The sequence below is a fragment of the Mustela lutreola genome, chromosome 10 (assembly GCF_030435805.1).
Source record: "Mustela lutreola isolate mMusLut2 chromosome 10, mMusLut2.pri, whole genome shotgun sequence".
Taxonomy (NCBI): Eukaryota; Metazoa; Chordata; class Mammalia; order Carnivora; family Mustelidae; genus Mustela; species Mustela lutreola.
Genome location: NC_081299.1, coordinates 15,202,039 through 15,227,677, shown reverse-complemented (window position 1 = coordinate 15,227,677; position 25,639 = coordinate 15,202,039). Strand labels below are relative to the sequence as shown.

Here is a 25,639-nt window from a genome sequence, read left to right as displayed (position 1 = left end):
CGGAGGAGGGCGCGGCCTCACACGGCTGAGATAAGGCGGGGCCCGGGATGGGGGCCAAGCCATCCTGTGGCCAGCTGATGGTTCGTGTTGTCACTGGGGACACATTTCTATGTGTCTAATGCCAGCTAATGGAGAAGTAGCACTGAATATATAAAATTTCACTTTGCCGTCCGTTCCCACCCCCAGCTCATGTAGGATGTGCTGCTAGAAAGAACAAAGCCCAGAACAAAGATGGAAGTGAGCATTCGTGCTGGTGATCTCTGATCCAGCCATTGAAGAGATTGCTTCATAGGAATCGCTTTTTCCTTCTTTGGTGATTTGTGAGTTCGCTTGCTGTCCCCAGGTGGCCGTGAGTCAGCCAGAAACCTCGTTCAGGAAAGTCCAGAGGAATTTTCTTCTCTACCAAGTTCCATGTGAGCAACGCTGGGCGACACCCAGCGACACGCTCAAGGGTGGGTTGGGAGAGCCACTAGCCGCTTGTCTCTGCCGTCTCTGTGTCTGTCTGTCGCCTGCCTTCCTGGGGCCCAGAGCCGCCTCAGCCCAAGCAGGCCGATTAGTGACTTCCCCAGCCTGACTCAGCCCAGCCCCGGCCTCTCTGGGGAGATGTGAGTCATTTCTTCAAGGCTGAAATGCTTCTCGTTATGTGGGAAGAGAGAGGAAGGGTTCGGGGGCGGGGAGACCCCCCCCCCCTTTCAGTCTCCTCCAACCTTGTTTCTCAGTCGTGAGGAGTGCCCTAGCTGTGGATGGAGGGGTCCCAGGGCGATTGTTGGTGGGGACAGCTGGACGTGGTTAACCCCGTAAACCGCATCCTTTCAGCCGTCTGGGTCACCCTAGACAAAGCTGTCATGGTGTGCTGGCCCATTTCACCCCTTAACCTCTTGAGGCTGATCAAGTGAAGAAGGTGCCTGAAGGCGGGGGGGGGGGGGCGGCCAGCACCCCCTACTGAGGAGTTGGAAGGGACTGAAAATCCAGCTTCAGCAAGGGAGTGAGCGGTGGGCTTGATCAGTTAGTGATGAGCCGGGGCCCAGGGAGGGGCGGCGGGGGTGCCCCCAACCACCCTCCTCAGACAGGAATGAGGGGCCTGCCTCCAGTCTAATACCCTCCCCCAGGGCGCCCATGTTTTTCAAGGTGACCTTTACTCAACTGTTTTTACCTCTTTGAGGCTCGTTTTCTCATCTATAAAACAGGGCAAAGAAATACCACCCAGCGGTGTGAAAAATAAATGAGAAACCATCTGCAAAGCAACCTTATTTCCTTTCTTAGGTGTCACCTTCCCAGCCACCCGTGTGACAGATGTCCTCCCTTCCCGTTTTCTGTCCACCTCCATCCTCACACAACTTGATTTTTCTGTCGCACTTACCACATTCTACAGACTCCCTGGTTTACTTACTCATTTTCCTCCGTCCCCTCCCATTGACATAGAAGGATTTGGGACTGTCTTGTTCCCTGTGGGTCTGCCTAGGACAATGCTGGCACGTGGGGGCACATAAACATTTGTCAAAAGAATGAATGTGGGTCCCTGCACAGTGTCTACCTGCTCATAGGGCCACAGAGCTTTTGATCCCCTGCCTCCGCCTTCTCTCCTGGTAGCTTATCCACTCTTGAGGCTTCAGGCTTCCTTTCTGTTTGTTTTATTGTTATTTTTTAAAGTAACCTTCTGCTCAAAATGTGGGGCTTACACACATGACCCTGAGATCAAGAGGTGCCCCCATGCTTAATTTTCATATCTGGGCTTTTCATACCAGTGCATGGACTGCCCTGGGGAATTTATTCCCTGGGGAATATATCCCCCTGGGGAATACAGCAAAATCAGAAGGTACTATCTTGGGATAGAATGTAGAATAGGCATGAATTTTAATTTTATTTTACTTTATTTTGTTTTGTTTTTAAGTAGGCTCCATGCCTAGTGCAGAGCCCAAAGCAGGGCCTGAACTCGGACCCTGACACCAAGACCTGAGCCGAGAGTCAGACGCTTAACTGACTGAGCCACCCAGACATCCCCTGGCATGAATTTTTGGATTAAAACACATGGGGTTTCTATGAAGGCTCTTCTCTGTGTCCTGAGATCTCCGTGGGTACGGATTCTCTCTCCGGAAGCCTTTGGGAAAGTGTGAGGAGACCTGTATTTGGAAATGACCTTAGCCTCGGAGCCTCCTGTCGGGGATTTCAGCAAACACGGATGATTCCCATTACGGAGCAGATCCACTCTGCAGAGTGACTTCCCTTCCCTTTTATTTTTTATTTTTTTCAAGATTTTATTTATTTATTCATGAGGGACACAGAGAGAGAGAGGCAGAGGGAGAAGCAGGCTCCCTGCTGAGCAGGGAGCCCAATGCAGGCTCGATCCCAGGACCCTGGGATCATGACCTGAGCTGAAGGCAGATGCTTAACTGACTGAGCCACCCAGGTGCTCCCAACTCCCCTTCTCGACGCCCACCACCTTGTACCCCTATCTTTTTCTTGGGCGAGTGAATCCGTGGGACCAGGAATCCTGAAACTTTTTTTTCTTTTTTTAAGATTTTATTTATTTGACAGACAGAGATCACAAGTAGACAAAGAGGCAGGCAGGGAGAGGGAGGAGGAAGCTCTCTGCGGCCCCAGTCGCTCCATGCCCGTTCATAGAGCCCTGCGTGCTGCTTGGATTTCAGCAGTCCTTGGCGGGGAGGGCAGCATGTAGGGCACCATGTCACATTTTGTCCTCGTGTTGCCCTAGCTCCCTCTCGTCTGTGGCAGTTTCCCAGACTCTCCTTGTTTCTCACGACCTTGGCCGTCTTGAGAAGCACTGGGCAGGGGTTCTGTAGGGTTTGTGCTGTGGCCCACCTGTGATGCCTTCCTCCCTGTCCGCTGCATGTTGGAGTGGTCCCCAAGGCCACTGCCTCTTTCCTTGGCCCCAGAGCCCGCCAGGCCTCCAGCTTCCGTGCTGCCCTTCCCCCGTGAAGGCCCCCTCCTGCCTCCCAGACCTGCCTGCCTTGCTGGCCTCAGTCAGGGACACCACTGAGCACAGGGGCCTCAGTGGAATTCGAGGTGGCGCCCAGACATATCCTTGACCTAGTTCTATCGATAGTCAGCCTCCCTCCCCCTTCCTGCCTTTTCCTAGACTAAGTCAGAGCCTCCAGCTTTGCCCTCCTACCTTTCCTCCTCACTGCAGCCGCAGCCATCTCTCTGAAACACAGAGTGAGCCTGTTGCTATACTGCTTCAAACCCTTCCATTGCTCCCCATTACCCCGGGAGCAAGTCAGACTCCTTCGTAGGAACTCTGTGGAGTTCCGGGCCTATTTCCTTGCCCGGTCCTTGTGTATTTCTCCAGCCACATCTCTGGCTGCCCCCGGCCTGTGCTCTTGGCTTCAGCTGAACAGACTGCTGCCCCAACCTCCCCCCCCCCCCCCCGCAACCCGGGCAGCCTACACTGCATTCCACCTCCGCCCCTTTGCACAAGTGCCTTTTGCTGTCCCTTTCCTGCCATTAGGAAGTGAGTTCCATGAGTGTAGAGACCTTATCTGGCTTGTTTGCCTCTTCCCCGCAGTACAGTGGGCAGGGTTGGGCACATAGTAGGCACTTGATAGATACCTATTAATGGGAGGAAAGCATGGGGCGAGTTGCTCTTTAACTGATAAACTCAGACAGGCATGAAGTTGCGGCAGTGACTAATGTCGGGAAGTCCTGGTGCTACGCTCGTAGGAAGAGGATTTGACCTGGTAAAGGTTAGGGGGGGGATTTGACCTATAAAGGTCAGAGGGGGCTTTAGATCACTCACTGTGATCTGAATGAGAAGTGATATTCACTGGGTGGGAGGGGAAGAACGTTCCAGGCACAGGGAACAGTGTGTGCAATGGCCCTGGCACCTAAGGGAACAGGAGGGACTAAAGGAAAAGCAGAGTGGCCAGGGCGCCTGGGGTAGAGTGGACGTTTTGGAAAAAGGCTCAACAGGATGGGAGGGGCTCTGGCCCAGGCTCTGGGGTGCTTGTAGTTTATCTTTATTTTTGGAGCAGTAGGGGGCCATTGGATGAAGTTAGAGCCGAGAGTGAGGGGGGGACAGTGGGAGGTGGAGGGAGAAGACAGGAAGAATGGTGATTGTGTCTTTGTGTCCACACTGCGCAACTGTACAAGTCTTATAGACTGTATGAGCTCATCTACTGTCTGTGCAAGTGAGGGAAGAACCTCCTACTTTGCAGGGTCGTTCAAGGGATGAAGTGCGGTAAATGCAAAGCCTTTTACCCCGTCACGGTGCACAGTTGGCTGCCTGATAAATATCACGCTTCCAGCCCTGGCACACAAGCCGAGAGAGCTACTGACAGGCCCTGGTTCACAGCTCAGCCATCCCCTTGGCTCGGGGTCCTTCCCCGTGCTTCCCTTCTTCCCTTTGGTCTCAGCAGGCCAGGACTGTTCCTACTGGCACCCCCTGGCCTCTGCCCTGTAAGGAGGGCAGTGCCCTGTTGTCCCTCCCAAACCAGGCCCATCTCAGGCTCTGACCAGCAAGACATTGGGATCCGGGGCCTGCCGGGACCGGCAGGGTGGAAGGGTTGTTCTGGTAACTCCCCGATCTGCCCCACCCGGCCCACCTGGTCTCTCACTCTGCAGTGGCGATGGCCTCCATCTCCCCGGGGCCCTGCGGTAGACGCTGGGTAGCCATCACCCTGTTCGAGCCCCGGCCAGTCATACAGGTGCTGGTCAGGCAGCGTCCGCTTTTCACGGATGAAGATACTGAGGCCCAAAGAGGTGACATGGTATCTCCAGGTTCGGGTTCTCATGGCTTGTTGGTGGCAGAGATGGACTGAAAGCAGGACTGTGTAACTTAGACCCACTGCCCTGCACTGCCTCCTGTTGGACCTGGAGATCCAGGACACTCGGATGGTCTTTGGGGATTAGCAGCCCGTGTTTGTTTCTTTTCTTAAGATTTTATTTATTTATTTGAGACAGAGAGCGCACAAGCAGAGGGGAGGGGCAGAGGGAAAGGGAGAAGCAGGCTCCCTGCTGAGCAAGGAGCCGGATGCGGGATGCGGGACTCGACCCCAGGACCCTGGGATTATGACCTGAATTGTAGGTAGATGCTTCACTGTCGGAGCCCCGCAGGCACCCCGTGCAGGGGCTGTTGGCATTTGAGAGAGGCGATTTGTGTTATTTTGTAGCGCTGTTATGCACACTGTGGGAATTTAACAACTGTGGCCCCCAGGATTAAATGCTAGGACTTCTCAGTCATCTAACCACCAAAAATGCTCCAACGTATATGCAGAAACTCCTTGGAGGGGCAGGATCGCCTCTGTTGAGACCCACTGATAATCCAGTGAAAGGTACGATCATGTTAATACCAGCTAATGTTGAGGACCTCATATGGGCTAAGAGCTTAACCTACATATTTTCATTCAATTTTGTCAGATATAGGTACCATTAATAGACCCTTTTTATGGATGAGGAAATCGAGGGTCAGAGAGGTTAAGTGATTTCCCCAAGATCACACATATAGTTAGAAGTAGCATTTGAACTTGTGCTTCTTCTTCTTTTTTTTTTTTTTTTTTTTAGATTTTATTTATTCATTTAAGAGAGACAAGAGAGAGCACAAGCAAGGGGAGAGGCAGAGGAGAGGGGGAAGCAGACTCCCCACTGAGCTGGGAGCCCAACATGGGACTTAATCCCAGGACATGGGTCTTAATCCCACGACCTGAACCAAAGGCAAGTGCCCAACCATCTGAACCCCTCAGGCTCCCCATCTTTTTTTTTTTTTTTTTAAAGATTTTTTATTTATTTGCCAGAGAGAGAGAGAGAGAGAGAGAGCAAGGGAGTACACACAAGCAGGCAGAGAGGCAGGCAGAGACAGAGAGAGAAGCAGGCTCCTCGCTGAGCAAGGAGCCCGATGCAGGACTCAATCCCAGGACCCTTGGATCATGACCTGAGCCGAAGGCAGCGGCTTAACCCACTGAGCCACCCAGGCGTCCCCTTTTTTTTTTTTAATGATTGATTTGTTTGTTTGAGAGAGTGAGAGAGCACGAGTGAGTTGGGGGAGGGGCAGAGAGAGAGGGAGGGAGAGAGAAAGAGAGAGAGGCTCTCCAGCAGATCCCCTGGGGAGTGTGGAGGAATGACATGGGGCTCGATCCCAGGACCCTGGGATAATGACCTAAGCTAAAACCTGAGTCGAATGCTTAGCCGACTTAGCCCCCCAGGCGCCCCTGAGCTTGTGCTCTGTCTTAAAGAGAAGGCCCAGAGAAAGCAGGTGATTTGCTCAAGGTCACAGAGCAAATGAACATCAGGGATGAGTCTTGAACCCAGGACCCATAGATCTGTGATCTTGTCATTCCCGGTGATGCGGAGGACAAAGAGGAGCCCCTGGCCTGTGGCTGGAGGAGGACGTCCGCCACCCCAGCCCTGGGCGTGGGCCCTGGGGGCCTTGAAGCCTTCTGTCTACCACTGTCCCCTCCACCTAGACAGCTTTGTTGTGTCCCCTTCCCACTGTTCCTTTCTGTCCCTCTGTCACCCCTGACCTCATACCCTGGGTTGGGCCCATCACCCCCCACCCGATGTCAGTTTTTCTCTGCAATCTTGGGAATCATGCTTATCTTTTGTGGGGGGGATGGTGCAGGAAGGTGCCAGTTTGATGCAGCTGTGTCCCACAGGCTCAGGAGATGCTCCCTAACTCTGAGCCCCCTTTTCCTTACCAGCTCTGTCTGTCCCCCTCCTGGGATTCTCCTCACCATCTCTGGGTTTTTCTCTCTTGGCCCTCCTAGCTATTAAGGGCAGCTGCCTACTCCCAGGGCCAAATGGCCCCACCTCCCAGCCTCCTAGGCCAACAGTGGGCGCTGCCGTTTTTTGTCACAACGCCTGGGGCCTTGGGGTCGGGTGCATGGGAGGAGCCCCAGATTGTGCCCTCTGCCTGCCCTTTGCACTGGGCCTGTGAGCAAGGCCGGCTGTTTTCCTGTGCTCGGAGCATCCTCTGTGTTTCCATGGCAGCTGAATAACCAGGCTCCCTCAGCTTCTGCTGGGGAGAGGTCTGCCAGATTCCCCACAGGGTGCCCATAGCTATGGACAAGAAGCACCTCTCAGGAGGCCAGAGGTGGGCGGCACTGGCCTGTTCTCCAGCCTTAGAGAGGGGAGCAGCTCTCCACAAGCCAGGGTATGGGTCTCCTGGTTTCACCCACACACATGCCTGCCGCATCCCATCTCGCGCGAAGCTGCCCCGTGACTACGCTCTGAGCCTCAGTTTCTTCTTCTGTAAGTGGAACTACGATGCCGACTTCAGATGTTGTCCAGCTGTCCCCGTGAGCCACGCAGGTGTAGTGGTCAGCGAGCCTGGGGAAGCTCCCTGGGAGCCTCGGGGAGGAGGAGAGGGGTGGGTCCCCAGATCAAAGAGAGGTACCCAGAGACTCCACTCTGTTCCGTTAGGACTTGGGGATCAGGCAGACACCCCCCACCCACCCTAAGCAGAATGGTCTTGAGGAAGCGCCCTTCCCTCTCTAAGCCTCGGTGTCTCTGTCTCTAAAGTGAAAGTAATTCTTTCTATGTGACAGGACTGCTACGAAAGCAGAATTAGATGTGGTAGCGAGCAAGCCTGTTGCCCGGCTCAGTATACAGCAGGTGTTTATTAAGTGTTGATTACCAGTAAAGGCACTAACTGGCCACGGCTGCACAGCGAGGTGTGTTTCCTGTGGTCAGCCCTGCCTGCCCAGAATTAGGGCCCTAACAGAGCCCCTCATGGGCATGGCTGCTGGGCGCCCCCAAGACCTGCGTCTCCTGTGAGGAATTCCTCCTGTATTATCCACACACAGACTTCCCCTGGAAGGCTGAGCCCCTCTCTGTAAGTGCCCCAGCCTGTTATCTGGCCTTTCCTGAAGGCCCTTATCGATTTCTGGTTTGTGTTAGGTTGTTTGTGTCATGTCTTATCTCCCTTAGGAGATGGGGGGCAGCCTGGTGAGTCAGAGTGGCCCGCTCATGGGCTGTGGCGTCAGCTCTCCGAGCCTGGGTCTCCTCTATAAAATGCCTCCTACGCAGGATGGTCATGAAAATGTCCAACAGGACCTGGCACAAGCTAGGTGGTATGTCCACAATGGCTCCCTCATGCCTTCTGCAGACCTGGAGGCCTGGCAGCCGCAGGACCCTATGGGCTCCGACCCAGGGCGAGAGAAGAATGTAGCATCCGGTCTGTCCCAGGCTTTGGGGTCCAGACAGCTGGGCCCCAGGCTGATGGCCGCTCCTAGTACTCCCATGGGCTGGAGGAAGTTGGGACTTGAAGAGGCATCCCCAGAATGGAGGAAGGCTGGAAGGAAGACACCAGTGAAGCTCCCACAGGGACATGGGCGAGTATGCAGGTCAGGAGCACAGGCCATGGATCAGGAACACACTTCCTCCACCTACCAGGGGCTGTGTGACCTTGTATAAGTGACTCAACCTCTCTGAGCCTCGGTTTTCCACCTGGGAAACGGGATAATAATGCACCCTGTCTCCCACAGTCGCTGTGTGACGTGATGCAGTAACTTGAAAAGCTCTTGGTTCGGTCTGGCCAAGAATTTCTTGTTCCTTAATTTTTTTAATTTTTTTATTTTTTTAAGATTTCATTTATTTATTTTGGAAAGAGAGAGAGTGCGAGCAGGGGAATGAGCAGACGGGGCGGGAGAAGAAGGGGGAAAGACTTTCAAGCAGATTCCGTGCTCAGCACGTAGCCTGATGCAGGGCTCAGTCTCAGGACCCTGAGATGCTGACCTGAGCTGAAACCAAGATTCAAGACGCTTAAGCGACTGAGCCACCCAGGCGCCCTATTACTTATTTTTAAGACGGGCTCTCAGGGCCCATTGGCTTGTTGGCCAAATTCCTCAAGGAGCCATCAAACAGTCATAATTTAAGAGCTGATTTTTTCAGCACCTTCTACCAGCCAGGCACTGTGCTTAGTGCCTTCCTCATGCCACCCCACTGGTTCTTCCCTGTCCCTGTCATCCCCCTTTTGTAGTTGAGGAAGCCGAGCCTCTGAGAAGCAGAGTGACCTGTCCAAGCCAGCACAGCTCCCAGAGCCTCTCTCCCTTTGCCCCTGCTCCGGAGAGAGTTGAAACTGCCTTAGGGTAGCTTGCCGGGTAGTCGCTGGACACAGCCAATGCCAGACACAGTTCGTGGGGAGAATCTGTAAACAGAGGCTCTGGAGTGGGGCGGAGGCCGGCCCGGGAGGTGGGGGATCTGTGGGAAGTGGGAGGCTGGAGCTGTGTGGCCGCGGGTGTTTACTCGGCCTGTCCCCCGCAGGCAGGGGCCCTGGCTGGCCAGTGTAAACATCCGGACTGCTTGTTGTCCCGGTGGGGGGCAGAGCAAGCTGGGGAAGCAGTGAGCAGGGCCTCTGGGTGCCAGCCTGGTGCCAGGGCAGCCGTGGTGGACAGCCGGGGAGGCAGCCCACAGCCAGCGTTTCTTGAGCAGCTAGTATATGCCGGCTTGCTGACACACTCATCCTACAACAGCTTCACAGCAGCCCCATCCCGTCTGTTGTGTTATTTGGACTTAGCTACAGGAAAAACTGAGCCCGAAGAGTCAGACGGACTCAGCTCCGTGCTGGTGAGCCAACTCGGCTGTGCTGGGAAGGGGTATGAAATCGGAGCGTGGACAGCGTTCCCCGGGCTGCTTCCTCCGCTGGGGTGCGCTCTCCATGCACACCGTGGGGACCCCAACTCACCTTCCTGCGGAGTCGCGTCCACCTGGGCTGTGATCTCCTCCCTTATTGACTTGGGAGCCCATCACTGTGTGCAGGTCTGGTAGGGCGGAGGAGGGCGGCGTTACCAGTATTGGGTCTTGGCAGGCTCTGGTTATGCAGGAGTGTGGAGGGGGGCTGCGGGATGGGCTAGACCTTAGCTCTCATTCCACCCATGTTCAGATGGAGGAATGGAAGCCCAGAGAAGGGAGCTGTCAGCCCCCAGGGGATTCACGAGCAAGGCTGGGGCAGAGTGGGGCCTAGTCTGTGGGGAAGGTGTTTTCCGTCCAGGCTGCTCTTTATGAATGGGGGGTGGGGCCGGGTTAAACCAGGGCAGGGATGAAGTCAGAATGTTCCCCAGATGCGTTACAATCTGAAATCAAATTTCACAGCCACCCCTGCTCCCTTCGGCCACCCTCTTAGAGCTGTGCCCCAGAAATGCCCTTGGGCTCTTGGGGACGCTGATGAACTCATAGGCTGGTGCAAGTGAGCGTAGCCTCCCTGGGCTTGGGTGTCTGAGAGGCCGTGTGGGGGCTCCCTGCTCCCCTCTTCCGGCCACTCTTCTGCCCAGGTCTTGCCCTACCCTCTCCTACACATGTACGCTCAGCCTGGTTCAGCTCTGAGTCCAATGGGCCTACCACTTAGGTTGTGCCAAAGTTGGGAGGAATGGTTTAAATACGTAACTCGTTAGATATCCGTAAGACTGACCCCGGGGACATTCCTTTGATGCCTTTGAGATGCATCTCTGAGGTGCAGACCCCAGCTGCCAGTGTTCTCCATCACCGCCTGCAGAGAGAGGTGTTGGTGACCCCAGTTTAGGGTTGAGAACACTGAAGTCACCCCCAAGGCTGGATTTGAACCAGGAGACAGACGCCTGGGCCCCATGCTCTGGGCCACAGCTGCTAAAGCCTGGGACCTGTAGAAGTTGCTCCAAAGGGGTTATTTGGGTGTAAGATGGCTGAGACTTGCCCTTGAGGATGAGGAGTCGGGTCTCAGGAGAGGCCAGGGAGTACTGGGCAGGGAGGGAGCCCAGCTGTCCGGCCCCGCTCCCAACAGGGAGGGGTCCCCAGAAGCCCAGGGACAGAGTCTGAGAAGGGAGTCCAGCCAGCCTAGGCCTGTGACTTTATGTCTCCTGGTCGAGGGACCAAGATTGGCTAATCTCCGGAGCCCCTGATGCATTACCAGTTAAAAAATCACTGAAGGCCGCCCTGGGTGTGGGACAAGTAAGCCCTTCCCCGGCTTGATCTGAAGCCTGTGGACTGGGGCTTCTCCTCTGGCGACTCATTTTGGGAGATTCTCCCCACAGCTGGAACAACAGCAGCCTCTGTGTGCCAGGCCACCCAGCTGCACACGGGCCCCCGCCAGCACAACCTCCTGTGATGCTCAGAAGGGCCCCCACATTACGATCCCTACTTCACGGAGGCAAAAATGGAGCTCATAGGACAGCAAAGCGCCGGGCTGGCTTGAAATCACAGTCTGTCCGCCTCCACAGCCCATGCCTTTTTTTGGTGTGTGACACACAGTATTTCAGATATATAAAAAGCACTGCATTCAATAAAAACAAACACTGGTGAACCAGCCATCCAGTTTCAGGAATGAAACATTCCAAATGCAGTCCAGTCTCCCACCTGTAACCACCCACTCCCTTTCTCTACCGCCCCCCTCCCAGAAGAAACTACTTTCTTTCTTTTCTTTTTTTAAAGATTTTATTTATTTATTTGACAGAGATCACAAGTAGGCAGAGAGGCAGGCAGAGAGAGAGAGGTGGGGAAGCAGGCTCCCTGATGAGCAGAGAGCCCGATGTGGGACTCAATCCCAGGACCCTGAGATCACGACCCGAGTCGAAGGCTGAGGCTTAACCCACTGAGCCACTCAGGTGCCCCAAGAAACTACTTTCTGCTTCCTCCTCTCTCTCTGCCTGCCTCTCTGCCTACCTGTGATCTCTCTCTCTGTCAAATAAATAAATAAAATCTTTTTTAAAAAAAAGAAACAACCGGAAACCATTGGTAGGAGGCCGTGTATTTACTCCTACAGCCAGTTCTTTTCTCTCCGGGCTGCATTCAAGCTGTTCGCCGATTGTTTTGGGGGCTGTGTAGCATTCTGTGCCGAAGACCTGCCAGGGCCCATCCAGGCTGCTGTAGACAGTCATTTTGGTTTTTCTCTTTGACTGTTTAGATGATGTGGGGGGCGGGGGGGACTTCCTTGTCCAGGTCCTGTGGTGGCTACGGGAGAGCTTCCAAGGTGTGTCCGGTTATCTGTGTGAAGGCCTGGGATCAGATAAGGCCACCTTATCCTAGGACTCCTTGCTGAGAGCACTGACCAACAATCCGAGATAGCCCCTGCTCTGAGGGTGAAAGTCTTCATAAGGGCGGGAATGCTGCTATTTTGTTTGCCGCTGTGAACAGCGCTAAAAACGGCATCTGGCACATAGTAGGCGAACAGTGAATATTTGTCCACTGAGGGAGAGGATGTGCCCAGCATGGTGCAAGACACTTGACATTCGTGATCTTAATCAGCTGCTGTGAGGATGGGGGGGGGGGGCGGGCGGGGGCGGTTCTTCCCATTCTGTAGCTGAGCCAATTAAGGCTTTGGAGAGGTGGCGTTCCCAAGGTCCCACAAACCACCCCCTGGCTGGCTGACTCCAGAGCCCGCACTCTCCCCCGAGCCTACGTATCTCTGGTGTGGACAGAGAGCACATTTGCAGAGGCCTGGACGATGGGGCCAGCGGGAGCTGCTTCTAATGCCTTGTTGCTTGGTTACAAGTGCTTACGGCTTTCAGAGTCCTCCCAGAGGCTAGTGGAGTGCGGCGGGACCAGCTGGTTGTCCCCTGCGGCCTGAATGCTGCCATGGGGTTGGGGCTGAGTGGCATTTCACCTCTGGGGCTGATCCGTGGGGGGACTGTGACAGGCTTAGGATTCAGGTGCACTTGGTGGGTGAGACCCGTCTTGCAGGAGACAGCTGGATCCAACTGAGGAATCCGTCATCTGCTTGGAGCATGAGCAGAACTGTCTTCAGGTTTCTGGCCTGCCACTTATTAGCTGTGTGATACTAGGTTAGTCTCTCAAGCTCTCTGAGCTTTATCATCTCCCATCTGTTAAATGAGGATATTGACTCTGTCTTGCAGAGTTATTGGTAGTTTAAGAATTGAGTGAAACAACCTTAGCCCAGTGCCCAGAAAGTAATTTTTTGTTTCTTGTTTTTTTTTTTTTTTTTAAGATTTATTTATTTATTTTGGGGGGGAGGGAAGAGTGCATGTGCACACCTGTGCACATGAGGTCGGGAAGGGCAGAGGGAGAGGGATAGAGAATCCTCAAGCAGACTCCCTGCCGAGCACAGAGCCCAACATGGCTCCATCCCAGGACCCTGAGATCATGACCTGAGCTGAAACCAAGAGTCAGATGCCCAACCAACTGAGCCACCCAGGCACCCCTAAAGGTAGTTATTAATTACGTTATGGGGTAAAGATATTCTAATTAGAGATATGTCCAGATCACTACAGGTGCATACAGTGGGGGCAGCCTAGGACACAAAGGAGGGCTTCAGAGAGTAGGTGACATCTGATCTGGGTTTTGAAGGATGAGTAAGAGTTCTCCAAGCTAAGAAGTAGGCTATGGGTCAAGCAGCCTCCATGGGTCCTGTGTTAGACTGAGAGACTCTTGAGAGGGATATCCTGCCCGTTGCCTACAAAAACAAACACACAAATGCTAGTTACTTAAAATTTGATAGAGATACGTGATCCCGTGAAGGTGGTGTAGGCTGGGCACTGAGTAAATGGACAGATCAGTGGTGCCCAGTGGTATTAAATAGACGAATTGAGAGCCAGTGGTGCCGAGGGGCAGAGGGACATGTGAACACTCTGGGCTGGGGCATTTGGGAAGTCTTCCTGGTGGAGGTGATGGGGTAGGACTTCGATGAGAAAGGAAGACAAGACAGAGAGGGCCACCTGACACTTGATTTCCTGGCGGGACTAGGTTAAGAAAGGGGTGTCTGCAGCCTGGCAGGGACAGATCTCAAGGGTTCTGGCAGCAGCCCGGCTGTGTCCTTGTCACCAAGGCTTGTGCTATTCTTTCTGTTGGAAGAGAAGAAAAGTTGTTCCCAATTGTTAATTGTGCAATTGCAAATTGGTTCCTGGGCTGGCTGAGTAGGAGCCAAGCCACAGCATGGGGAGGAGGGAGCTGGACTAGAGGGCTATAGAGCCAGGAGTTTGGGGGCCCAGGAGGGGGTTAGGGAATGCCGCTGGGTACTGTGTGCTTGGCCCAGGCAGGGATGTCTCCCAGCCCAGAATTCCCATTCTGTGCTGCAGGATCCTCTGGTACCTAAGAGCTGAGTAGACTTTGATTTGAATCACAGCCTCTCCCCAGCTGTGTGGCCTTGGACTAGTTACTTAACCTCTCTTTGTCTCTGCTGCCTAGCACTAGGCCTGGAATGAAGTCCTTGCTCAGGAGATGGTGTGCCTGCCGCCGTGGCTGCTGTTACATGTTAGCAGCCACAGCAGGGCCATTGCTGCTGCCACCTCCGTAACACGGGCCATGTCATCACTCAGGTTGAACTCCAAGGTCATTCTGGCCACACTGCCTCTCCAGGAACCTGGACGTTGCTGAACGTTCGTGTTCAGCATCTCAGCCCATGCCCTCAGGAGGTGGAGGAACTTATAATCCTGCGCCTTTGTCTCATCATGGTTTATCTCCTTAAATCTCACCACAGGCCCATGAAGTAGGTTTGCACATCCCCATGATATAGATGAGGACACGTGCTCAGAGAGGCAAGGGCACTTGCCCAGGGTCACACGGCAGTAGATTCCAGGGATTCACGCCCAGGTCTCTCTGCTCCTCAACCTTTGCTCTTCCCACTGCAGATGGTGGCGAGAGCCCGTCCCATGGATTCGTGGCCTAGCACCTTCCCTCCGTTCATCGCCCCTCCACTCCCTTTCCTGTCACATCCCTGGTCCCTTATTCTCTACCCTCTATTCAGCTCTGCTCTGCACCTGGGACCCACTGCGGGCCACGACTGCAGATGGGGCAGCGTGTGTCCTCGTGAGCCAACGCACCACTGCTCCCCCACCATCAGCAGGATTCGGGCCTCCTCTCCCGCTAGGCATTTCCTCCCAGGCTCCCCCCGGCCTCCCCGGCAAGCATGACACATGTGCGGTGAGGGGGGTAATGGGGACCAGATGCGAAGCTGAGCCTGGGGTGGGCTTTGTTAGGCGGACATTCCTGGTCACTGAGGCAACGCCAGCCCAGTAGCATCTGGTTTGGCGAGCGGCCACCCTGATTGGCTGGGGCTGGATGTGGGGAGGTGTCCTGTCACACGGCCTGGGCAGTGTGGCAGGTGGGGACAAGCCCTTCATGCTAAGACAGGATTTTGGAGTCCAGGAGGGAATATGGGGGCCAAGGGGTGGGGGAAAGATGACAGGGAGTTCAGAATCAGACAGACTCGGTGTCTGGTGCTGGCTCCGTGTGATTTTCTCGTCTGCAAAATGGGAGCCCATGCTGGTACCTCCCACAGGCGCACGACAGGATCGAGGGACCAGCAGTCCCGTGTTCACGCTGCTTCACGTGCTTTCGCTCTTTCTTGTGCCACCTGGGAGGGTAGTGCTGCTGTTCTTTCTGTTTTACTGATAAACTGAGGCACAGAGTGGCCATGCTACTTGCCCAAGTCAGACAGGTAGTAGGAGGCAGAGCTGGGGTTCGAACCCAGGCTGCCTGGATCCTGGGTCTGCCACGCTTCCGCTGCTGCATTGTCCCGCATCTTAGTGTCATGGGTGGTGACCTGTGGGCCCAGTGCTGTGTAAACTGGCGGTGATGGCCCTCCCCCAAAGCCTATGCTGTTGGTGGTGTGTGGGATGGGCCTGCTGAGATGCTGGGACGGGCACATCAGTGGGTGAACAGAGGAGTGGACGGATGTTGGGAACATTCCTGCCCGTGGGGTAAAGGGAGGCACCAGGGTTGTGAACCTGTGGGTCCTGCCTTCTGGGCAGCCAGCAAGATCCGCCATGGCCCTGGGAGGGCCAGGGAGCTCGACTCTGACGGCAGTAGCTCCCATTCTTCCGGTCCCTACAACATGCCGCACGCTTTGTCCATATTCTCTCGTTCAATCCCCACCACCACTGGGGCTGCCCTAGATCATAACGTGTGTCTTCGGAAGCTGGTTGGAACATAGGTCCAACTGACTGCAAATCCAGGGCGCTTTCCCCCAGACGCACCAGTCTGGGGGCCTGTCTCCCGCTTCCTGAGGGATGGGTTCCACTCTCCTTCTCAAAGAGGACTTTTTTTTTTTTTTTTTTTTGGTAATAAAAGCATGAGGTTTTATTAGATTTGTGTAATCCACATCCTAAATATTTACATGAAAGTGAACGCAAAATTGCAAACATATTTGTTTTATCTTCCAAGTTATTAGCTTTATGGAATTACTTACTGGAATAGTTACAAGATAAAGTCCCAATCCTGAATGTTAGTAAGGAAATACACACGAAGCAACAGGAGAAAAACCTCATTCTTCCTTTGAGAAGCAGTAAAAAAGTAACCTAATTGCCCCTTGGGGATTGTCAAAGCTTTCCTAGAACTCCTGGAGAATGGATTCTTTTGTAAAACAGTGAGAACTAAAACTACATCCTTTTACCAACCCACAGCCCTATGATAAGCTTTCTTTTCCAAACACACAGAGGCTCCCAAGTCTGAACTCCAGGTTAGTAAACTCAGCTCAAATGTCCCCATCACCCATTTCCCCAAAAAGGCAGTTCCAAAGAGGGGGAGAAAATCTTTTTTTCACTTGAACGGCTTGAATAAAATTTCAAAGAGGTTTTTTAAAAAAGATTATTTTGACGATTGTAAGTGGAGGGTCTAGGTAGGCTCAGGGTGGGATTCAAAGAATCTAGACTAAGTTTCTTATCCTGGTTCCTGGTTGGCCCCTTGGGCAACTGCCTCTACCTCTTATTTTTTTCTTTCTTTAATTATGGAAAGTGATTTCTTTCTTTCTTTCTTTCTTTCTTTCTTTCTTTCTTTCTTTAAGATTTATTTATCTATTTGAAAGAGACAGACAGACAGCATGTGCAGGAGGGCCAGAGGGAGAGGGAGAGAAAATCTCAAGCAGACTCTACACTGAGCACAGAGCCCTACTCCGGGCTTGATCCTTGGACGCTGAGGCCATGACCTGAGCAGAAACCAAGAGTCAGACGCTCAGCCACCTGCACTACCCAGGCGCGCCCCGCATCTACTTTCTTGTTTTCTTTTCCTCGTTTGTTGAAAGTGAACTGTCTGCAGGGACCAGAGCTGAGTGCTGGGAGGCCAAGATGATGGGAGCCGTGGCCCTTTAAGACTGTCTGGCCCAGTGGGTGGGACAGCCATGGGCCCAGTGGGATCTGTTGGGGGGCGGGGTGTGCAGGATGCCATGGGAGCACAGGAGAAGGAAAAGCCGCAGAGCCAGGGTGTCAGGGCAATGGCATGGACACAGATTGTGTCTGTCCAGCTCCTCTTCCCTCTCCTGCTGCTGCTGGCAGCCCCTCCCTTTGGGGGTAGCTGGGTGCACATCCCAGGACCTTGCCTCTGCCTCTTCACAGGGAGGACACTTGAGCCAGGCCTGGCCCATCAGAGCTGTTACCTAGGAATGAATATATATATATATATATATACATATATATGTATTTATATATATTCCCCCCCCCCAAGATTTCATTTATTTATTTGAAAGAGAGAGAGAATGTGCAAGAGAGAGAAAGCATGAGCCAGGGAAGGGGTCAGGGGAGAGAAAGAATCAGGGAGCCGGACTGTGGGATGGGGGGCGGCAGGGGAAAGGGAGGGCTCCATCTCAGGACCCAGCGATCATGACCTGAGCGGAAGGCAAACACTTAACCTACTGAACCACCCAGGCATGCCCCCTCCATGCCCCCCCCCCTCCGAGCTATATTTCAACAGAGGGAGAAAGAAGCGTTCATTTCTCTAGGGCTGGCAGCTGCCAGGAGGTTAGCCTGACCCAGGCTAAACCCAGAAGGCGAGAACAAGGGTAACACAAAGGGATGGAGAGGGAGGGAGAGAACCCAGGAGCTTCCTCTGAGCTCCTGAATCTCTTCCTGTCCCAGGCCTGGCCCTCCTTCCCCTTCATGCAGTGCAGGTCAGGACGTTTGCTTTGTTAGAAACCCAAGTGGAAGCTGGGTTTCTGTCACTTACAACCCTGAGGGTCTTGACCCAGGAGGCTACAGAGAGTAGCGTGACCTTTGAACTAGGTGTTGAAGGGGTTTGGGGGACAAACGGCAGTGGCAAGGTTTTGCCAGGCAAAGCAGGCCAGTTGGAGAGACATGATCATGACCTAGGCGGGGGTAGCAGGTGGTGACGTCCACACGGACGCTAATGGGCTTTGTGAGCCACGGGGCTGAGCTTGGACGCACAGGCTCCGTCCATGTGTCTGTCCATTCCACTAACCAGTCCCATGCTAACTGGGTGCCAGGCCCCGTGGTGAACCTGTCTCAAAGAACAAATGGCGTTGTCACAACCACCCAGCGAGATAGGTACTATGATTTCACCACTTTACAGGTGAGAAAATGGAGGCACAGAGAGGTTGAGTAACTTGCTCAGGGTCACATAGCTGTTAAATAACAGAGCCAGGATTTGAACCCAAGTAGCTCGGCTCTAGAGTTTATTTTCTTAACCACAGAGTAGGAGTGACCCCACCCCCCACCCCCAACACCATCTCAGAGTTGTTTCTGTGGAACTCTGTGCCTCGTGCCCCAGTGGGAATGAGACATACCCATGGCTGAGATGTGGCCCCAAAACCCCAGAGCCCGAGTGGGGCCTTAGGGATGGGCAAGAGAGGGCAGGAGGATCCCATGGATTCTTTTAGAGGTAGTGGGGTGCCCCCCTGGACCAGTTCCAGTCCCAGCTAGCCAAGAGCTAGGGCCAGCTTCTGTCACACACACTGCCGTCCTGCAGTTTCTCCAGCTCTGATAACCTCCAGAAACAGTAAATGACGGGCTCCAGCTGGGTCTGGCTAAGCCCTTGGCAAGAGGTCAGTAATGGAAACAGCTCTGGCTTCCAGCCCGAGTCCTGGAGAGTTTTAAAGCTGCCTCTGACAGGGGAGCCCCTGGGTGTCAGCAGGGGAGCAGTGGTGCAGCCCTGGGGATCCCTGGGGACCATCTACATCAGCCCATGGCTTCAGCTTGCCTCAGGCTCCAGCAGCTCCTGTGTGCCAAGGGCTTCTCCCTTCTGGTTACCAGAGGTAGAGAGTATCAATCCTATTTTCAGATGAGGAGGCTGAGGCTAAGTGACTTGTCCAAGGTCTCACAGCTGCATTTCCTAGGTCCTTGACAGGCTCTAAACAGCCTCACTCCTGCCTCTTCAGCCTCGGTCCTGACCTAGGGATTCTGGAACACACACCAGAGCTCAGATCTCCCAGCCCTTCCCACAGGACACCTTTCCTCATCTTATCTCCAATTCCCAGAAGAAATTTTTCCCCAATGGGGGTGCTTTCCCATTCCTCCAAGGGAGGAGCTCAGCAGTCCCTGGGAATCCTCCACGCGTGGTCTCTGGGGCAGGGGCTCAAGGGGCTCAAGGCTCTGATTGTGCTCCTGTGTCTGGCCCTGGCAGGATATGTGAGAAAGGAGGCCAGCCTGTCCTGAGAGTCTCCAAAAATGCTTGTAAAAGTAAAGCGCCAAGGAAGGAGCCCCTTTAGGTGGGGGCACAGGAAACACCGTTTCGGCTGAACCTCAAAAGAAAAAGGTTATGTCTCTGTGAATAGAGCAGGGATCAAACTTCTCCAGGTGGAGGAGATAGCATAAGCAAAGGTCCGGGGGTAGAGAAGTAGAAGGTGTGCTTTTGGGAAGGGCGGCAGTTCCCATGTGAGCAGCTGGAGCCGGATTATGGTTCCGTGCACGAGTGGGGCAGGCAGGGTTCTAGAGGTGACCCGTCCTGGACCTTCTGGGGGGAACTAGAAGAGACATGACCCACTGGAGTATTAGGAAAACAGTGAGCCAGGCTCTTTCTTCTGAGCCAAGAGCTTCCTCCCAGACACATCCTCTGTCCCATGAGGATGCTCAAATCAGGCTCAGGCTGGTGGGGTGGGGATAGGGGGCCCTCCCCTATACCTGGCCACCTTCCACAAAGACTAATCTGTCCCTTCCCATTTCCTGTCTGGAACAGCATCCCCTAAGGGAGGACCCCCCTTGGAGCAGGGCTGGGCTAGGCTGGTGAGCCAAAGCTCCCACGGAAGTGCAAGCCCTGGGTTATTTTCCTCAGGAGGTCTTGAGAACTGGAGCCCCAGGGCTAGTGGGGACAGTGACCAGAATGGTTTCCAGGGTGCATGGAAAGGTCTCCTGGTGCCACCGTGCTCCCAACATCCTCCTGTCTGCAGGCATAGTGATGATGTTTGAAGGCTGCCTTTTCTTTTCTTTTCTTAAGATTTTATTTATTTATTTGAGAGAGATCACAAGTAGGCAGAGAGGCAGGCAGGGGGTGGGGGAAGCAGGCTCCTCGCCGAGCAGAGAGCCCGATGCGGGGCTCGATCCCAGGACCCTGGGGTCATGACCTGAGCCAAAGGCAGAGGCCTTAACCCACTGAGCCACCCAGGCGCCCCGAAGGGTACCTTTTCTGATGCACTTACTCTGTGGCATCCATGGCATGTGGCACTTTCCACAGTGTCTCACTAGCCACTACTAACAACCTAGGAGGAAGCCAGTAGGCCCCGAGAGGTTGCAGGATTCGCTCAGCTCAATGTCAGTTCCCAAATGGCTGAGCTGAATGTGTCCAGCTTCAAAATCTGCATTCTCACCCGTGACACAGAGACCCTGACTCTGACCCCTTAGAGTTGCTATGAAGACAAAAGTGAAATGAGGGGAGTGAGCCCCCCCAGGAGAAAGAAAGTGGGCAGCCAGTATCACCTAGCCCTGGCTGCAGAAATGTGGACGGGGTCCTGAGCAGTGAGTGGTCCAGGAGCTGATGCCCCTGACCTAGAAGGAAGGGGGCGGCCTGCTGACAGTCCATCAGCTACCCATTACCACCCTAGGCCCAGGCTGACTCAGTCCTCACTACCCAGCCCTTAGCATTCATGCCAAAGGCATGTGTGGCTTTGGAAGGAGCGCTGGACTGAGAGTCCAGAGGCCTGGCTTCTGGTCCTGGCTCTACCCCTGATTTGGCTCACTTAGGGAGCTTCTTCTTGGGGCCTCAATTAATTCATCTATAGAATGGGATGGGGTGGGGGTCAGCCCAGGCTCACTCCCTTCTGATCACACTGCCCTTCCTGCTTCTTGCACGTACACTTGGTCTTGCCTCTGGGGCTTTGCTTTTGCTATTCCCTCTGCCTGAAGTGACCTTCTGACAGTCGACACCTGTCATTCTGGTTTCAGTGTACATGTCACTTCGCAGAGCCCTTCCTCCATTCCTACCCAGGAGTTCACTACCATGCAGCCGCCCCGCTGGACTTTCTTTATGACACAACGAGGTAGTCTCTGGCAATGAGCCTACAGGGTACTGGGTAGGGTTAGAGACTCGAGAGTCGAATTCCCTGAGTCCAAATCCCAAACGTCAACAGTTAGAGCTGCATGATCTTGGCTATAAGCTCTCTGTGCCTCAGTTTCTTCACCTATAAAATGGGGTCAATAATAACATGCATTATCATTGTTTGTAAGGAATAAATAAGAAATGCATTAAAAAGCACTTGTGCTCAGCATACAGTAAGCACTCAATAAGTGTTGGGTGCTGTTATTATTATTATTATTATTTTAAGATTTCAATTATTTAAGAGAGAGAGTGTGTGCACAAACAGGGAGAAGGGGCAGAGGGATAGGGAGAAGCAGACTCCCCGCGGAGCAGGGAGTCAGATGCAGAACTTAATTCCAGAACCCTGGGATCACGACCTGAGCTGAAGGCAGATGTTTAATTGCCTGAGCCACCCAGGCGCCCCTTAGCAACATGGTTTCTTGTTGATCTTACTGATTAAGATTCAAGCTCCTGAGACAAGGACTTTGTCTTGTTCAATGACGTATTTCAAGCATGGAGCTTATTTTCTGGCACACAATAGGTGCCAACTAAGTATTCGTTGAATGGGTGAACAAACAGATCCATGAGCGCCCCCCTCTTCTAAGAGGCCCCGTGTGGTTGGAGATGGAGAAGGGTAGGTGCTGGGAAGACAGGGCTGGGCCCTGAGCAAGGTGCCCCCTCTACCCCCAGCAGCCCCCATGATGGGCCCCATCCTGGCCTGCCCTGGTGGGGGTCCACACCCTATAAGACAGAGGGGTCTCTCTGGGGATCAAGGTAGCTGCCCAGCCACCGTGACCATAGCAGCGTTGTGTGTGTCTGACGCTATTTCTCAGCTCAAATTCAGGCGTCCAGGCATGGGGGCCAACGTAGATTTTTCCCTGTGCTCAGCAGCCCTCCCTCCTGAACCTGCACATCTGGGCCCCACACTGCCACCCGCTCACAAACAGAACTGCCCCCAGTGGCCCCTCTCACCTGCTCTACACTAGTTCTCCTGCAGGCCTTTTCTTGGCAGTTGGCACGGGTCCCCCCCCTCCCCCCACCCCACGAGGACACTGCTTTATGTGCCTGGGCTTGAGAGGGAGGGGAGAGAGGGCCATGCTGTCATCTCTACTGACCATATCAGGCTTGGAGGGGAGATTCACTGGAGGCCCCACAGCTGGCAAAGACCAGGGTCGGGATTCAAACCCAGGCAGTGCTGTGTGCTGCTTCTCCCTCCATTCATTCATTCAGCTCATGTTGACTGAGCACCTCTTTTGCGGCAGGCACTGCTGTGATCGCAGTGCCTGCCCGGGCGGGTGATCAGAAGGGAGTCCGGGCTTTGCAGCTGGTGCCCTTCAATAGAGCTTGCTGTGATAGGCAGGTGTTCTGTATGTGTGCTGTCCATGACCTTGTGTGGCTGTTGAGCCCTTGAAGTGTGGCTGGTGCAAATGAGCAATTGAATTTTTTTTTAAGATTTTATTTATTTATTTGACAGAATGACTGAGCACAAGCCCAGGGAGCGGCAGGCAGAGGGATAGGGAGAAACTGGCTTCTCAATGAGCAGGGAGCTGGATGTGGGACTTGATCCCAGGACCCCGGGATCATGACCTGAGCTGACGGCCGATGCTTAACTGACTGAGCCACCCAGCCATCCCAAGGAATTGAGTTTTTAATTTTAATTTAATTTTAGTTAATTTTAATTTCAGTAGCCCCGTGTGGCTAATGGCTACGGTGCTGGTTATTATGGGTCTGTGCAGTTTTTTGAAGATCAATCATGGCCTCAGACCGTTAGGTCTCCAGCTCACATGTGAGCAGGAGAACCAGGTCGATTTCTCAGGGGCACCTCAGGCTGCCTTTTTTCCCATATATTAAAGTCACAGTTGTTCTTTTCACACCCAAAAAGGAGTTAGTCGCGGTTTTCTTTGAAATATGAGCCCCTCCTGACCCATCTTTCAGTTTTGGCTTCTTTTTTTCTTCTCGAGGTATAAGTGACATCCAGTGAAAGGCACAGGCCGGAAGCAGTTTGATGAGTTTTGACAAACATAGACACGCATGAAAACACAAGGGGAATCAAAATAGGGGACATTTCTAGAACATTTCCATTCCCCCAGCAGGTCCCCTCCGGCCTCTTTCCAGGAAGTCCTAGCCTCAGAGGCAACTGCTATTGTGATTTCTGTCCCCACAGATTCATTTTGCCCTATTTCAACCTCCTATAAATCATTTTCCCACTTTGACTAAGACAAGGGGACAAGAAATACTTCTCTTTTCTCTTTGTTACAAAAACCAGAGCACTAGCATGATGACAAGTGAAGGCCGACCCTGGGCTGCAGCGAGAAGGAGCCAAGGAGAAATGGGGGTGGGGTGGGAGGGCTTGGGGCCCTGGGGACTTGTGTCCTGTCCCCTGGCAGCCCCTCCTCGGCTCCTGAGAAAAGCTGAAAATACTGCTCTTCATGTAGAGTCTTCTAAATGAGGGCATTTCAAAACCAGGTACAGTGCTGCAGGCCAATAACTCACTTCTTGTGGGCCAGACTTGACCCGTGGGATGCCGGGTTGTGAGTCCTGCCTTGGGCTAATCAGACTGTTAGCAATAATAATAATACTATTTGTTAAGTGATTCCTTTGTTTGAGGTCCTCTTCTAAGTGTCTGATGTTATTAAGTCATCTAATCCTCCTAACAACTTATTAATAAATCCATTTTACAGATGAGTAAGCTCCGCCAGAGAGAGGGATTAGGGGACTTGCCCAGGGTTACAGAGTGAAGACTTGGCTGGGCTTTGAACCCTGACTGTTCCGAGGCCACGCTCGTGACCTCTGCACGTCCTCCCCTGGGGAGTGAGCACAGCGGGAGAGGCTGCCGGGGTGGGTCACTGCACTTGGGGTGCCGCTTCGCCAGCTCCCGGGGGTGCTGCCACCCTGAACAGGCAATGAGAGCGCACCTCAGCCCCGCCCGCCGGCACTGCCCTGGCTCGGGCAGTGTGCAAGTTCAGACACCTCGGCTGTCCGTTGGCGGAGTCCTGATTGTAGGAAGTGCTGGGAAAGCAGCCAGGGGTGGGGTCGGGAGGATAGCAGCCTGGCTGATGCCTGATGAAGTTCTCGGGGAGCACTGGGCAAGTGGGGGCAGAAGGAGCAGGAACCTGGCAGGGGGAGAGCCCAGGTCCAGGAGGGAGGCAAGGGAGAAGGGAAGGCTCAGCCACCCAGGGGGGCCCAGGCCAGGCCAGGATGCTGCTACCACGGGGGCGGGGGGAGGAGCTGGGGGTTGGAGCTTCCCTGCCGGCACCCCGCGCCCCAGCCTCAGCCCCTCTGCTGCACTTCGTCCAGACAAGTCTATCTCTAAGGGAAGGTTGGGCAGAGGAAGATAAGAATCATCAGGCAAAACAATGCTGTATTTCTATCATCCGGTCCCGCCTTGGGGAAGGGGCCCAGGAGGAAACAGGGCCCGTGAGGGTACAGCCAGAACCCAAACCTGGACTCTTGGCTTCCTCTCTAGTGCTCCTTCTACTCCATTTGGCCGTGTCCCTCAGGACCAGATGTTGTGGGGAAAGAGGGTCTGGGGTACCTGGCAGGAACGTGTCCCAGCAGCCTCAGTGGAATGGCGGGGACAGGCCAGACCGTCTCCCCCTCTGGCTGTGCTCTGTGTTACCAAGCCAGGCTGGCAGGAAGTGCTAAACCAGCATTTGCCAGTGTGTTTGGTTTTTCCAGTTGGATCTTCCCACCCACCTTTGCAATATGTGTTGCTCTCATATATCCCCCCTCCTACCAGTAAGGAAGCCAGGCTCAGAGAGGTAGAGATCATTGCCGAAAGGCTTTGGCAGGAGTAAACGAGTGATGTCTGTAGAGTGCTTCACACCATTCTGGTGCTCAGGGAAGGATTATGGGCCATCGGCCGGAGGGGGGAGGAGGTGACAGGACTGCTTAAGGAGGACCTCTCGGAGGAGGTGACATGGCGCCCAGCCTCTCAGGCTGCTGGTTCCCCTAGAGTTAAGATTGTTTCCTGAGTAAGCCCTGATGCTGGTTGGATCTCCTCACTTGGAGGATGTCACTTCCCACCAGAAGACCCAAGTAACGGGGGCTGGTACCCTAGGCTCTCACAAGTCTTCTTACAGCCTCCATATCAGGGGACCCCTCCGGGCCCGGCTGCACTCCCTGTGTATTGTGAAGGGGCAGCCTGGCCTGGGGGTGGTCACAGCACCTCTCTGAGCCTCGGTTTGCTCATCTGTCAAATGGGGACAGTGTGGCTTACCAGGCAGGTTTGTGGTGAGAACCTGGCACGGGATGGGTGCTCTGCGAACAGGCACCACGGGACCTCCAGGAAACAGCTATCGAATTGAATGGGACTTTTAAAGTCGAAGGACAGACAGATTCCCATCTAGCTTGATCTGTGCTTGAGCACAGAACTGAAAAGTCCCAACTACCTCGCCTGAAGCCCGTGCTTTAGAGGATCAGGAGTCAGTCAGCCCAATTCAACTGCCGTCTGTCTACACCGGATGAGGGCCCTACGGAGCAAGCTGGTTAGTGTTGCCCCAGGCCCAGAGTGGCCCGCAATGCTGTG

The 25,639-nt window shown here is 53.9% G+C and overlaps 1 protein-coding gene across 4 annotated transcripts in view; it reads left to right on the top strand.

Annotated features, from left to right (window-relative positions):
* ECE1 (endothelin converting enzyme 1) overlaps positions 1–25,639 on the top strand; it is a 115,056-nt gene that overhangs the window by 17,941 nt on the left and 71,476 nt on the right. Inside the window, exon 1 of one of the 4 annotated variants that reach the window (XM_059138409.1) lies at positions 9,300–9,516. The exons of the other annotated variants lie outside the window; for them this stretch is intronic. The gene's annotated coding sequence lies outside the window, so the exon portion shown is untranslated. Of the gene's footprint in view, positions 1–9,299; positions 9,517–25,639 lie in introns of those variants that run through there. 4 annotated transcript variants of the gene reach the window in all.